This window comes from Plecotus auritus (genome assembly GCF_963455305.1).
Source record: "Plecotus auritus genome assembly, chromosome: 9".
In the NCBI taxonomy this organism is placed as follows: Eukaryota; Metazoa; Chordata; class Mammalia; order Chiroptera; family Vespertilionidae; genus Plecotus; species Plecotus auritus.
Genome location: NC_137783.1, coordinates 138210094 through 138222863, shown reverse-complemented (window position 1 = coordinate 138222863; position 12770 = coordinate 138210094). Strand labels below are relative to the sequence as shown.

The following is a 12770-nucleotide window of genomic DNA, read 5'->3' as shown; positions in this document are numbered from 1 at the left end:
TTAGAGCATCGGCCTGTGGACTGAAGGGTCCCAGGTTCGATTCCAGTCTGGGTCACGTACCTTGGTTGCAGGCTCCATCCTGGCCCTCGAGGCAACCAATTGATGTGTCTCTCTCACATCAAAGTTTCTCTTTATTTCTCTTCTTCCCTTCCACTCTAAAAAAATCAATGGAAAAATATCCTCAGGTGAGGATTAACAACAACAAAAAGACACTTCTGAGTCAGTTAAAACAAGAAGTTTTATATTGATATGTCTGCAAAGAAATTGGTCTTCTTTTCTTGAAGGTGGTGCAGTCTTTTTGGAGAGCAATTTAGCAATACCTAACGGGAGCCATAAAAATGAGCATCTCTTGATTCTAAAGCCCTACTTCTGGGAATATAGCCTAAGGAAATAATGCAAAAGCAAAAATAAATTGTTTGCATAAAAATATTCGTAGCCACATTATTTTTTGATGAAAAACTGGAAATAATTCAGAGGTAGATAAATACAGTGAAATATCACTAAATGATTCATAAGAAGGCTATGTATATATGAATGAATTTTTTTTTAAAGTAGAATTCAAGGATTAAAAAACTGTGGTACATCTATACAATGAAATACTACACTGCTGTAAAAAAGAAGGAACTCTTACCATTTGCAGCAGCATGGATGGACCTGGAGATCATTATGCTAAGCAAAAGAAGCCAGACCGAAAAAGATAAATATCACAATATATCACTCATTTGTGGAATATAATGAACAACATAAACTGATGAACCAAAATAGAGCCAGAGAAAAAAAATATTTTAGAATATATATATATTTTTTAAAAAGTAGAGCTCAAACCCTGGCCAGGTAGCTCAACTGGTTAGGTCATCATCTTGATATGCCAAGGTTGTGGGTTCGATCCCCAGTCAGGGCACATATGAGAAGAAACTAATGAATGCATAAATAAGTGGAACAAGTTGATGTTTCTCTTCTCTCTCTTCCTCCCTCTCTAAAATCAATTTTTAAAAAAGTAGAACTCCAATATAAACCTATGTATACATTGATGAAGATGAGAGGAGACCATAAAGATAAGTAAATTCTTGCTATTTTAAGATAAAGGAAGTCTGTATTAAAGTAATGTTTTAAAATGTAGTAATAATATTGATCTTCTAATTTTATTTATTTATTTATTTTTTTAATATATATTTTATTGATTTTTTACAGAGAGGAAGGGAGAAGGATAGAGAGTTAGAAACATTGATGAGAGAGAAACATCAATAAGCTGCCTCCTGCACACCTCCTACTGGGGATGTGCCTGCAACCAAGGTACATGCCCTTGACTGGAATCGAACCTGGGACCTTTTAGTCCCCAGGCTGATGCTCTATCCACTGAGCCAAACCGGTTTGGGCTGATCTTCTAATTTTAAAATATTAAATTAGATGACCTAATAAAGATTGTTTTCAGTTCCATGCTTATAAAATCTCAAGAAAATGAAATTGAAAGTAAAGTTTTTTTAAAAATTTTTTCTTCTCCCTCTAGCACAGTGGTTCTCAACCTTTCTAATGCCGCGACCCTTTAATACAGTTCCTCATGTTGTGGTGACCCTCAATCATAAAATTATTTTCGTTGCTACTTCATAACTGTAATTTTGCTACTGTTAATGAATCGTAATGTAAATATCTGTGTTTTCCGATGGTCTTAGGTGACCCTGCTAGCGGTTCTCAACCTGTGGTTCTCAACCTGTAGAGTCTAGCACCATTCAAATTCTTCTCCTCAGTTTAACATTTTTCTTAAACTAGGTCCATTAATAAGGCTTTATACTAAGTTAATTTGTTTTGGAAAGACAAAGTATAAATTCAGAGAAGTAGAAGAGAATGCAGTAATTTCATTTTCTACATCTATTTGTATTATCTATAATAATAAAAGCATAATATGTTAATTAGACCGGACAGCTGAACGACCTTCTGGACATCCTTCTGGATGAAGCCTCCGTGGCGGGGGCTGAGGCAGAGGCGGTTAGGGGTGATTAGGCAGGCAGGCAGAGTGGTTAGGGGCGATCAGGCAGGCAGAGGTGTTAGGGGCAATCAGGCAAGCAGGCGAGCAGTTAGGAGCCAGCAGTCCCAGATTACAAGAGGGTGCAGGCTGGGCTGAGGGACCTTCCCCCCGGCCGGCCCCCCCCCCCCCGCACGAATTTCATGCACCGGGCCTCTAGTACATTATAAAAGCAAAGTGTTCACTTCAACTTAACCAGGCTTCCAAATAGTTTTGGAGAGTAAAGTATCCTTTTCTTCTATGATCTACTGAGGAATTTAAGTTGGGGGGATAAATAACTTGCATATGCCCCAAAGAGTCATTGAGAGGGCAAAGATTAGAAACTAGGTCTCATATAAAAGACCTCCTTGCTTAGGCTGTTGAGCCTGTGGGTCTTTCTGTGGGATGGCAATGCACAGGGATCAATTCACTGTTTAAGATCTGGACTGGAGGTCACTTCACCTTTCCTTGATGAGTTGGATTATTTGAGCTATGTAAGTTTTTTAAAGAAGGATTTCTAGAATTAATTGTTGAAGTGTCTTGTACCACCAACAGGATACCAACAGGAAGTGGGTTAGAATCTGACTGAGATTGTCCAAAGAGAAGTGGCTATTAAAGAGTTGCTACCTTGACTTCAAGATGTGCTGCCCTTGACTTTTCATTTTCCTGTCTAGTGCAACCTAGGATCTGAGAAGGAAATGGTGTTGTCATCAGTACTAAAATTAATCAGAATGTTGCCTCAGTTAGTAAATGGAAAAATTAATTTTCAAATATTTTTATGTAAATCCTGTGAAATATGAAGACATTGATTTTGTGGTCTAGTTTGCAATTTTTTGTATTAATTATGCTCATTTTAAACCTTTGAAATGTCTCTAAGAATTTCCCTAATCCTATGATTCAGTGGAAAATATTTATACTCATGAGATTAAAGTTCAAGTTTTTGCCCTACCACTTACAAGCTGTATGACCTTGAGCAGTTTCCTCATTTGTAAAATGGAGATATTAATCCCAGCCTTATCTGACTCCTAGGTTGATTGCAAGGTTCAATGAGATAGTGTATGTGAAAGTATGTAGTAAGCTATTGCTCAAGTTATGAAAGTCATTAAGACCTTAACCCTGTTTATAACAATGGTAAGCATTGAAGATAATAGTACATCTCTTTAGATGCTTGGATAATGTCTGGAAACACTCTATCCTACTCTAGGATCCTACCCAGATCCATGAATAGGCTCATGAGAATTCTGATTGGTACATTAGTTTGACTTCTTTATTTGTAGTACTGGGAAAATATATAGATGTTTTATGTTAACATTAGGTTTGTCTGCATATAACAGAAAACCCTAAAATAACTTGATTTTAAAAAGTTAGAAGATTATTTCACTTTTGTGGAAAAGAAGCCTGAAGATAGTCAGTCCATGGTTAGTATGGTATTTTCCATGATGTAATCAGGGACTCAGGTTTCTTTCTTTTTCCTCATGGTCCTTGAGGACTGAAGGGGCTCTCTGTTATCCTCTGGGGTAAATAAAACACAGCTTTCAGTAAAATCAGTTCCATTTAAATACTTTCTACAAGACCCACACAATATCGTGCTTAGATTTTATAGCTTAATCACATGACTAATACTTAGCTGCAAGAGAAGCTGAGTAATATGGTCTTTATGCCAATAGCCATGAATCTAGGAAAAACTGGAGTATGTTTCTAAGGAGGGAGAGGCTTCTGGAGCTGTCAACTAGTGGTCTTTGCCTCAGCATTATATAAATATGAATGTTTGTTTTAAACTTCTCTCTTCTGCCCTTCCTAATACATCTGCATGTGTGCGTGCTCACACACATGCACACACACATGCTTTGACTAGATAACACATTCACAGGTTCAAAAATATGTAAAGCATACATCAAGAAGAATTGTTCCCACCCTGTCCCAATTCACCCTCTCCTGTGCTCTATTTGTTTATATTTTATTCAACCAGATCTTTGAAATCCTTATGATAGGATTTTGTTTTAAAAAAAATATATGTTATTGATTTTTTACAGAGAGGAAGGGAGAGGGATAGAGAGTTAGAAACATCGATGGGAGAGAAACATCGATCAGCTGCCTCCTGCACACCCGCTACTGGGGATGTGCCCACAACCAACGTACATGCCCTTGACCAGAATCGAACCTGGGACCCTTACATCTGCAGGCCTACACTTTATCCACTGAGCCAAACCGGTTAGGGTGGATTATGTTTTGATTATCCAAATTTACAATACTGTTGAGCTTTGCTATTTCCCCCCCTGAAATAACCTCATTCTTTACTTTTTCTAGAATACTTTCTTTTTCTGCCTTTTGTCATAAAGTCATGTAATAATTTGCTTTTTCTGATTGTCTCCAAATTAAGGGCTCAGTATAATTCAGTAATCTGATTATCAGTACTTAGATTATCTTCCAACCAACCATTATATTAAAGAAAATTAACTATCACACTTATTTTCACTTATTATCTCACTTATCTACACTGATAAAAGAGAAAGATGCTAATTGACCGTACCTCCACTACGCCCACAGCCAATCAGGAGTTATATGCAAATTAACCCAATGAAGATGCCGGGTAAATTTGCATATGCAGGCAGGGCGGGCAGTGCCTGAGCCGTCTGCGGGGTCCTGGCCACGATTGGGGACCTGGCAGGCCGGGTGGGCAGCGCCTGACACCGCCCGCGGGGTCCAGGCCGTGATCGGGGACCTGGCAGGCCAGCGGGCAGTGCCTGACACCACCCACGGGGTCCAGGTGGCTATTGGATACTGGGCAGGTGGCGCGGGCAGCGCCTGACTCCGCCCGCAGGGTCCAGGCCCCGATCAGGGACCCAGGCAGGCGGGGTTGGCCAGCATCTCCGCGATCACTGTCTGCCCCCGGGCTGCCTGCAGACACTGGTGGAGCAGGCCCGGGTTGAACATTTTAATAAAAATGGGATGCCTGTGCCCTGCCCCACCGTGTCCCATCCCTGGCGAGGAGAGGGCAGTGGGCAGTTAGCAGGCACCAGGGCTTGGAAGGGACTGGGAGCAACCTGCAGGCACGCTACCAGGAAGAGGTGCTGAACCATGAGAACGCAGAGGGCTGGCTGATGGAGGCGCGCAAAGGTGCAGATGAGGTGGCTCTCGCCTGCGCTGAGCTGGAAAAGCGCATCGACAGCCTGATGAACTAAATTGCCTTTCTGAAGATGGTGCACGAAGAGGAGATCACCGAGCTGCAGGCACAGATCCAGTATGCTGATCTCCGTGGAGATGGACATGTTCTCCAAGTCCGACCTCTCCGCCACGCTCAAGGATATCCGTGCCCAGTACGAGAAGCTGGCTGCCAAGAACATGCAGAATGCCAAAGAATGGTACAAGAGCTGCTTCACCTTGCTGACTGAGAGCGCTGCCAAGAACACCTACGCGGTACACACCGCCAAGGACGAGGTGTCTGAGAGCTGCCACCTGCTCAAGGCCAAGACCCTGGAGATCAAAGCATGCCTGGGCATGAACAAAGCGCTGGGAAAGCAGCTGCAAGAGACGGAGGATAAGCAGAACGCCGACGTTAGTGCTATGCAGGACACAATCAACAGATTAGAAAATGAGAACTACAAAGAGTGAAATGGCACGATATTTAAAAGACTACCAGGACCTCCTCAATGTGAAGATGGCTTTGGACATTGACATTGCAGTTTATAGGAAACTCTTGGAAGGTGAGGAGACCCTACTCAGTTTCACTAGTGTGGGAAGCATAGCCAGCTGCTATTCCCAGAGTTCCCAGGTCTTTGGTCGATCTGCCTACGGTGGTTTACAAACCAGCTCCTACTTGATGTCCGCTTGCTCCTTCCCTTCTTAATACACCAGCCATGTCCAGGAGGAAGAGACCATTGAGACTGCAAAAGCCGAGGAACCTAAGGATGAATCCACCTCTGAAGGAGAAGCTGAAGAGGAGGAGAAGGAAGTGGCTGATGAAGAGGAAGGAGAGGAAGAGGAAGAAGGTGCCAAAGAAGAATTTGAGGATGCAAAGGAGGAAGAAGAAGGAGGTGAAAGTAAAGGAGAAGATGCCCAAGAAGCTGAGAACGAGAAGAAAGATGAAGGTGCTGGGGAGGAGCAAGAAATCAAGAAGAAAGGTTAATTATTTCAGGAATAATCCTCCTGAAACCAGGTCAACCCCATCACCAACCGAGCAGTTGCGTTCCCGATACTATATGAATTAAGAAGTCAATATATATAACATTCTGAGGTGACTCAGGTTGGACATTAAATGTTGTGCTATGACTTTTCTCCTTATGCAGAGTATCTGTTTGCTTGCAGAGTGGCTTTCTGGCTTGCTGCCAGCCTGTGCATGGTCCATGCTTATGAGTTCAGGATCTGTGACAATGTGAATAATTCAGATGTTTAGAGGCAAGATGGCGACTGGCAGGAAGGTAGGGAGGGAGAGTGTGTGAGAGAGTGAGGGAGCGATAGAGGTATGTGTGTGAGTGAAATAGGGACAGTTAGACCCTGCAGTTCTTCCAGGGGGCTGCCAGTCTGGGCAGTCTTAGATGGCAAAACCCCGTGGCTGCCGCAAACACTCCGGGGAGGACACTGGCAGCACAGAGACCATGCCATCTTGAAGAACAGAACTGCTTGAGACTAGGATCCTAGCCTTGCCACCACCCAGTCTGGTCTCAGAAGCAAACCAGGACCCTACAGCTGCTCTGGTAGAAGACCTGCCACCACAGCTGCAGACCCAGGGACACCAGGACTCCAGGCACCCAGCCGCAGATTTCTGTGAGTCACAAACCCAATCCCCCTTCCCCGCCGCCCCCGCGGCAGCGACATAGAAACTACCAGACCCCAGCTGCACAATAAGGCTTTCTGCACACACAAAGCAGTGGTGACTCTGCCTGACTTTGAGCCTTGGTGTCAGACATGGGAAGTTTGTTTCCTGCGACTAGTCTCTGCACTCAGGCAGTGAGACTGAGCAGAATTCAAGCTTAGCCGCTCATCCCTAGGAAGGTGGTCTTCTGTGACCAGATCCTGCGCCCACACAGGGCAGGGAGACAGTGCTGAACTTGACCCCGGACCTGCGAACCTGGGGAATTTGTTTCCCACCACTCATCTCCGTGCCCAGGCAGGGAGACTGAGCGGAATTGGAGCCTCGCCGCTTATCCCTAGGGAGGTGGTCTTCTGCGACCAGATCCTGCGCCCACGCAGGGCAGGGAGATAGCGCTGAACTTGACCCCGGACTTGCGAACTCGGGGAATTTGTTTCCCGCGACTCATCTCCACGCCTAGGCAGGAAGGCAGTCCTGAATTTGAGCATAGGTGCACGACCTTGGGGAGATTGTCTTCTGCGACCAGATCCTACGCCCATGCAGGGAGACAGCACTGAATTTGAGCCTGGGGATGCAAACCCGGGGAGTTGGTTTCCCATGACCAGACCCTGCACCTTAGAGAGGCTGTGGTGAATTTGAACCTGGATGTGCGGTCTCAGGAAGTTTGTTCCCCACGATCAGACCCCTGTGCCCACACAGGAAGGCAGCGCTGAATTTGAGCCTGGGTACATGGACACAGGGAGTTTGTTTTCCACAGTGCACACCCGCATGACCAGACCCCACACCCACACTAAGGGGCAGAGCTACCTGACATTGATTCAGGGCAAGCACACACAGAAGGCTCTTTACCGCAGGGCAGAAGTGGACCTCCTGCCAACACAGTGCGACTGAGCAACCCGGTCTCCCGGGCAGATCGGGGACCCTGAATCTCCACACAGGAGGCAGCATTGACCACCAGTGACTAGACTCCGTTCCTCATTACGTGCGCCTGAGATCCCTGATTCCCATTACATTCACACTAAGAGCCAGTGACTCCAATTCTTGGCGCATGTGCACACAGGGACCTGATTCTCAGTGTGAGGTAGCACCAAGAAACAGAGACTCTGGTACTCGATTCTCGGCATGGACACAGGGAGCCTCTGACTCCTGACACGCAATAGGGGACTTTGATTTTTGAGTTTTGGCACACGCCAGTGGGTTCTCTATTTCAATGTGGTGCAGGCAGGGTCCCTGATTCTAGGTGCACACACGAGGCCACACTAAGCGCCTGTGACTCTGACCCAGGGCGAGCATGGTTCCCACCAACCCACAGCAACCGCACGTCTTGGTATCAGAGCTCTTCAGTGACACTTGGGGGGTGCAAAACTCCCACTGCACATGGTCCAGGCTTCCGCAACTCAACATCTGAACCTTCTGGTGATAGTCAGAATGGGGAGACAACGAAGCAATCCCCAGAAGAAAGAAAAGGAGGAATCGCCAAGTAAGAAAATAAGTGAAGCGGAAGCATGCAACATGACAGAAAAATAATTTAGACTAATGATCATACAGTTTATACACCGGATGGATGAGAAAATCAACAACCTATGCAAAAATCAGGAAGAAATGAAAAATGATATAGCTACAATCAAAAACACCATGGAAGGCTACAACAGTAGACAAGAAGAAGCAGAGGACTGAATCAGGGAGTTAGGAGATTAGGTACAGAAACAAGCCCAATCTGAACAGCAACTAGAGAAAAATATTAAAAAGCAGGAGGAGAGCCTAAGGGAGCTTTGGGACAATGCAAAACGAAATAACATACATATAATAGGGCTGCCAGAAGGACAAGAAGAACAGCAAGGATTAGCAAATTTATTTGAAGAAATAATGACAGAAAACTTCCCTGATATGGGGAAGAAAAAAGTTACTCAAGTACAAAGAGTCCCAAGCAAGATGAATCCCAAAAGACCCACACCAAGACATGCCATAATTACAATGGTAAATGTTATCGACAAAGAGAGAATCTTAAAGGCTGCAAGAGAGAGACAGAGAGTTACCTACAAAGGATCCCCCATCAGATTATCAAATGATTTCTCAACAGAAACACATCAAGCTAGAAGGGAATGGAAGGAGATATACAAAGTAATGCAAAGCAAGGGACTCAATCCAAGAATACTCTATCCAGCAAGACTATCAATCAAAATTGAAGGGGAAATCAGGAGCTTCACAGACAAAAAAAGGCTAAGGGAGTTTATCACTACCAAACCAGCAATGCAAGAAATGCTAAAGGGAATGCTGTAAAAAGAAGAAACAAAAAGGTAAGAAGGAACACAGCCTCAAAAAATAAAAATGGCTACAAACAAGTACCTTTCAATAATAACTTTAAATGTAAACGGACTAAATTCTCTAATCAAAAGACATAGAGTTGCTGAATGGATAAAAAAAAAACATGACCCATATATATGCTGTCTACAAGAAACCCATCTCAGAACAAGGGACTCACACAGACTGAAAGTGAAGGGATGGAAAAATACCTTTCAGGCAAATGGAAATGAAAAAAAAAAGCTGGGGTAGCAATACTTATATCTGACAAAATAGACCTCAAAGTGAAGGCCATAACAAGAGATAAGGAAGGCCACTTCATAATACGAAAGGGATCAATACAACAAGAGTATATAACCCTGGTAAACATATATGCACCCAATGCAGGAGCACCGAAATACATAAAAAAATCTCCTGGAACATATCAAGAGAGATAGACAACAATACAATCATAGTAGGGGACTTTAATACACCACTGACATCACTGGATAAATCCTCTAGACAAAAAAATCAGCAAAGAAACAACAATCCTAAATGACTCACTAGATCAGATGGACTTAATTGACATCTTCAGAACATTTCACCCCAAAGCTGCGGAATATACGTTCTTCTCAAGTGCATATGGGACATTTTCAAAAATAGACCACATACTGGGTCACAAGCAAAGTCTCCCCAGATTCAAGAAGATTGAAATCATACCAAGCATCTTTTCAGACAACAATGGCATAATATTAGAAATAAACTACAATAAAAACAATCCAAAACACTCAAACACTTGGAAGCTGAATAGCATGTTATTAAATATTGATTGGGTTACCAATGAGATCAAAGAAGAAATTAAAAACATTCTGAAAACTAATGACAATAAAAACACAACAATCCAAAACCTATGGGACACAATGAAAGCAGTTCTGAGAGGGAAGTTTATAGCTCTCCAGGCCTACCTCAAAAAATAAGAAAAAATGGTAGTAAATCATCTAATGCTACAACTCAAAGAATTAGAAAGGGAGCAACAAGAAAAGCCCAGAGTGAGCAGAAGGAAGGAGATAATAAAGATTAGAGCAGAAATAAATGACATAGAGACAAAAAAAAAAAATACAAAAGATCAACGAGACCAAGAGCTGGTTCTTTGAAAGGATAAACAAGATTGATGAACCTCTAGCTAGGCTCACCAAGAAGCAAAGATAGAGGACTCAAATAAACAAAATTAGAAATGATAGAGGCGAAATAACAACAGACCCCACAGAAATACAAAGGATTGTTAAGAAAAAATATTATGAACAACCCTATTCCAACAAACTAGACAATCTGGAGGAAATGGACATATTCCTAGAAAAATACAATCTTCCAAAACTCAATTAGGAAGATTCTAAAAATCTCAATAGGCCAATAACTATGGAAGAAATTGAAGCAGTCATCAAAAAGCTTCCAGCAAACAAAAGCCCAGGCCCAGACGGCTTCACAGGAGAGTTATACCAAACATTCAAGGAAGAACTAAAACCTATCCTCCTCAAACTATTCCAAAAAATTCAAGAGGAAGGAACACTTCCAAACTCATTCTATGAAGCCAGCATCACCCTAATACCAAAACCAGATAAAGACAACACAATGAAAGAGAATTACAGGCTGATATCCCTCATGAACATAGATGCCAAAACCCTCAACAAAATCCTAGCAAATCAGATCCAGAAGTACATCAGAAAGATCATACACCATGACCAAGCAGGATTTATACCAGGGATGTAAGGATGGTACAATATCCACAAATCAATAAACGTGATACATCACATAAACAAATTGAGGGGAAAAAAGTCACATAGTCATATTAATTGATGCAGAAAAAGCATTTGACAAAATCCAACACCCTTTCTTGATAAAAACTCTCAGCAAGGTGGGAATAGAAGGATCATACCTCACCATCATAAAGGCCATATATGATAAACCCACAGCCAGCATCACACTCAATGGACAAAAACTAAAACCATTTCCCCTAAGAACAGGAACAAGACAGGGATGCCCTCTCTCACCACTCCTGTTCAACATAGTATTGGAAGTACTAGCCATTGCTATCAGACAAGAAGAAGGACTAAAAGGCATCCAAATTGGGAAAGAAGAAGTAAAACTGTCCTTATTCGCAGATGACATGATACTGTACATAGAAAACCCTAAAGACTCCATCAAAAAATTATTAGATTTAATAAATGAATTCGGCAAGGTAGCAGGATACAAAATTAATGCCAAGAAATCTATGGCATTTCTATACACCAATAGTGAACTTACAGAAAGAGAGACTAAAAAAGCAATCCCATTTACCATCGCACCAAAAAAATTAAGATACCTAGGAATAAACTGAACTAAAGAAGTAAAAGACCTATATGCAAAAAAACTACAGGACACTGAAAAAAGAGATAGAGGAAGATATAAACAGATGGAAGAACATACCGTGTTCATGGATTGGTAGAATCAACATCATCAAAAAGTCCATTCTACCCGAAGCAATCTATAGATTTAATGCAATCCCCATTAAAATATCAACAGCATATTTCAAAGACCTAGAACAAACTCTCCAAAAATTCATCTGGAACAAAAAAAGACCCCGAGGAGCCGCAGCAATCCTGAGAAAGAAGAACAAAGTAGGTGGGATCTCAATACCAGATATCAAGCTGTATTATAAAGCTGCTGTTCTCAAAACAGCCTGGCAGTGGCACAAGAACAGACATATAGATCAATGGAATAGAATAGAGAACCCAGAAATCGACCCAAACCACTGCCCAATTAATATTCGACAAAGGAGGCATGAACATAAAATGGAGTCAAGACAGTCTCTTCAATAAATGGTGTTGGGAAAATTGGACAGATACATGCAAAAAAATGAAACTAGACCACCAACTTACACCATACACAAAAATAAACTCAAAATGGATCAAGGACTTGAACATAAGACGGGAAACCATAAAAATACTAGAGGAATCCACAGGCAGCAAAATCTCAGACATATGCCGAAGGAACTTCTTCACTGATACTGCTCCTAGGGCAATGGCAAATAAAGAGAAAAATAAACAAATGGGACTACATCAAAATAAAAAGCTTTTGCATAGCAAAAGAAACCATCAACAAAACAACAAGAAAGACCACTACATGGGAGAACATATTTGTCAATGTTATCACTGATAAGGGTTTAATCTCCAACATTTACATGGAACTCATACAACTCAACAAAAGGAAGATAAATAATCCAATCAAGAAATGGGCAACGGACCTAAATAGAAACTTTTCGAAAGAAGACAGAAGGAAGGCCAAGAGACATATGAAAACATGCTCAAAGTCACTAATCATCCGAGAGATGCAAATCAAAACGACAATGCGGTACCATCTCACACCTGTCAGAATGGCTATCATCAACAAATCAATAAATGACAAATGTTGGCGAGGATGCGGAGAAAAAGGAACCCTGGTGCACTGCTGGTGGGAATGCAGATTGGTGCAGCCACTGTGGAGAACAGTATGGAGTTTCCTCAAAAAAATAAAAATGGAACTCCCATTTGACCCAGTAATACCACTTCTAGGAATATATCCCAAGAAGCTAGAAACATCAATCAGAAAGGATATATGCACCCCTATGTTCATAGCAGCACAATTTACCATAGCTAAGATTTGGAA

At 42.2% G+C, this 12770-nt stretch overlaps 1 protein-coding gene and 1 pseudogene across 2 annotated transcripts in view; both read left to right on the top strand.

The window, feature by feature from the left end:
• CSTPP1 (centriolar satellite-associated tubulin polyglutamylase complex regulator 1) overlaps positions 1-12770 on the top strand; it is a gene marked incomplete at its 5' end in the record, with an annotated part of 189165 nt that overhangs the window by 22099 nt on the left and 154296 nt on the right.
• On the top strand, positions 4945-6125 carry LOC308257765 (neurofilament light polypeptide-like; annotated as a pseudogene). Its single transcript has one exon. The product of its transcript is annotated as a neurofilament light polypeptide-like (transcript).